The sequence below is a fragment of the Neomonachus schauinslandi genome, chromosome X (genome assembly GCF_002201575.2).
Source record: "Neomonachus schauinslandi chromosome X, ASM220157v2, whole genome shotgun sequence".
NCBI classification, from domain to species: domain Eukaryota; kingdom Metazoa; phylum Chordata; class Mammalia; order Carnivora; family Phocidae; genus Neomonachus; species Neomonachus schauinslandi.
In genome coordinates, this window is record NC_058419.1 from 75,581,704 (window position 1) to 75,585,285 (window position 3,582).

Here is a 3,582-nt window from a genome sequence, read left to right on the forward strand (position 1 = left end):
TTTGTCTCTCCACACACAGGCACTGAGAATAGCTATGTGAACACACAGTAAAAAGGCAGCCATCTGTAAGCCAGGAAGAACTGAGTCTGCCAGCACCTTGGTTTTGGAGTTCCCAGCCTCCAAAACTGTGAAAAATATATTTGTTTAAGCCACCGGTCTATGGTATTTTATTATAGCACAAATAAAAACCTGGAATTGGCTATGGAACTGTGTAATGGGTAGGAGCTGGAAGAATTTGAATTGTATACTAGAAAAAAACAAGATAGCTATTTTCAGAATGCTGAAGGAAATTCTAGGGAGGGTTTAGAGAGAAAAGAGTAGAATTGGTGAGAAAGCCTACATCTTCCTCAAGAAAACATATATAATCTTAAACAGAATGTTAGTAGAAATATGGATGGTAAGGCTACTCTGATAATGTCTCAGGATAAAATAAGAAACAATAAAGAAAAAGCAATACTTCCTATAAATTATCAAGGAAATTGGCTAAATTGTGTTCATGTTCTAGTGTATCTAGAAGGTAAAACTTATGAGCAATAAAATTGCATATTTAGCTGAAGAGATTTACATGCAAAGTGTTGAAAAAACAGCAAAGTTCCTCCTGACTGCCATGGTAAAATGAGATAAGGGGAGTTAATTGAAGAAGAAAATGTTCAGCAAAAAATAACCAGAAGTAAAGATGTGGTAAATTCTAAATCTGCCCCTATTGCAAAAATGAGGAAGGTATTTGGAAGAGAACACCAATATTTTGGTTAACCATTCGATAAATTAGTGTGGCTGTGGACCCCAGATATAATAAGTCACATCAATAGAAACAAGGAATAGAGATGGGATTATACCAGAAAAGATACTGGCAGTTTGAAGTAAAGGTGACAGAGATAATGAAATGTAATTAAGGAAAGTTGTCAAACTTCGTAGATCCTAAAAGACCAGACCAAAGACCTATTAGACTATAAATGTGCTATTCAAGATAAGGGAAAAATGACCCCAGTGGCAATTCAGAAATCATCAGGGATCCTTCCTCAGTCTCAAAGTGTGTATTGTGTGTGCGTGCATGCACAATTACCTTGGTTTCAACAGGGCAGGTGGAATCTTCCAAAAACCTCAGAATGTAGAACCACCTGGCAGAGACAATGGGTGTGGGATGCCCAGCAAAACCTGGTGGGCTGCAAACCCCTCCCAGAGAAAAAAAACAAAACATGGGGGAAAGGCACTATCTCCAATCTAGTGTGTCCAGAAGGCTTAGACAACACCCTCATGGGTCTGGAAAGCAGAACATCAAAGCAAAGAGAATAATTATACATGAGCCTGAAAATCTCATGAAATTTGGCTTGCTAAACTTTAGACTTGTTTGTGACCCCTTTCTTTCCTCTTTTTTTTCCCCCTTTTTGGAAGAAGAATGTCTATCTTATGCCTCTCCCACAGAGGAAGCACAATACCTGATTTAGATGATATTTCAATGACAAGGAAAAAAGGAGTGAGGGAAACAAGCCATAAGTGACTCTTAACAATAGAGAACAAACTGAGGGTTGATGGGGGGAGATGGGTAGGGGATGGGCTAGATGGGTGATTGGTATTAAAGAGGGCACTTGTGATGATCACTGGGTATTGTATGTAAGTGATGAATCACTGAATTCTACTCCAGAAACCAATACTGCAATGTATGTTAACTAATAAAATTTAAGTAAAAAATAATTTAGATTTGGTACTAGAACAAATTAAGACTTTGGGGATTGTTGGGATGAAATGACTATACTCTGCATATGAGAAGAACATGAATTTTGAATTTTAGGTGGCCAGGAGCAGAATGTTATGGGCTGAATATTGTGGCTCCCAAATTCATATGTGGAAGCCCTAACCCCAACGTGATGGTAGTTACATAGAGATGGGACCTTTGGGAGGTAGTTTTCAATTAGGTCATAAGATTGGAAAATCTCATGATGGGATTAGTGTCCCTACACACAGAACACAGAGAAAGAGCTCTTTCTTTCTCCACATACATGCATGGAGGAAAGGCCAAATGATCATACAGCTAGAAGGCAGCTGTCTACAAATCAGGAAGCAAGACTTTGCCAGATACTAAATCTGTTCATCCCTTGATCTTAAACTTCCCAGCCTCTGGAACTATAAAAAAATAAATATACACTGTTTAAGCAACCCATTTTATGGTATTTGGTTAGAGTAGCATGAGCTAAGATTAATATCATAAAACATTTCCCTGTTTTCTTCTAAGAGTTATACAGTTTCAAGTTTTATGTTTAAGTCTTTAATCTGTTTTGACTTGACTTTGTGTATAGTGTAAGATAAGGGTCTAATTTCATTGTTTTGCATGTAGCTATCCAGTTTTTCTAACATAAGTTGTTGAAGACAAAGTCCTTTCTCTATTGTATATTTTGACACCCTTGTAGAATATCAGTTGAATCTTCATGTATGAGTGTATTTCTGGGCTCTCCATTATGTTCCATAGGTCTGCATATCTATCTTTAACCCAGTATCTGAAAACAGGTGTATGAGGTTCCTTGAGGTTCGCTGTTTCTTAACATTGTTGTCTTTTATGATTTCATACACATTTTAGGATTTTTTTTTTCTATTTCTGTAAAAAAAATGCCATTGAAATTTTGACACAGATTGAACTGAATCTCTATACCACTTTTAGTATGGACATATTAAGAATATTAAGTCTTCCAATCTATAAACATAAGGTATATTTCCATTTATTTATGTCTTCATTCTTTCATCAATGTTTTGTAGTTTTTTTTAACCATATCATTATTTTTAATGTCCAGCATTTATAATACAAGGGTCAGAGCTTTCTCCCTAACTCAAGTTTATAAATTCCCGATTGGCTTGTGAGGCCAATAGGGATACTTCTTCTTGTCTAATTTGGTTTCTGGGAAGACTTCATTCAGGTCCTCAATGGTCATCTGATCAAATAGAATTATGTTCCTCATTTTCTCCAGCTCTTTTTAATATTCCTCAATCCTGGCCTTTGAGAGAGACAAAAACTCAGCACAACTTTTCACATCTTTTTCTTCAGCATCCACCTGAACAGTATATTTATCCTCTGGCACAGGAACCTTCAGGGCATTAAACTTCTCAAAGTCATCTACCAAACCAGCCTTCGCCACATTGACCTTGTAGTAAGCCCAGTCGATAGCAGGTAGTTTCTCAGGGAGAGTAGCCAACCTGGAGGTAAGTGTCTCATTCCAGGATTTCAGGGAGTTAGCAATGGCTTTCTGGTTTCGGGGTATGATCTCCCCAAAAGCTACCCAGTCAATCGATTTTAGAACAAGTTTTTGCCCAGCCATCTTGAGATCCTTCACCGACCCCAGTGGCCCAGAGTCCACAGCAGCAAGGAATGGCAATGTTTTGTAGTTTTTAATACAAGTCTTTCACCTCCTTGGTTAAGTTTTTCTTTTCCCTAAATCCTTATTCTTCTTCTTAAGGACTAATTTTTGTAGAGCAGTTTTCAGTTCAGAGAAAAATTAAAGGGAAGGTACAGAAATTTCCCATATAGCCTTTGCCCCCAGTCATGCAGTCTCCCCCATTATCAACATCACTCAACAGAAAGCTACAAGTTTTACC

General features: G+C 37.5%; 1 pseudogene; it reads right to left on the bottom strand.

The window, feature by feature from the left end:
• Positions 1–2,825: 2,825 nt before the first annotated feature.
• Positions 2,826–3,305, bottom strand: LOC110571707 (annotated as a pseudogene).
• Between the last annotated feature and the right edge of the window lie 277 nt (positions 3,306–3,582).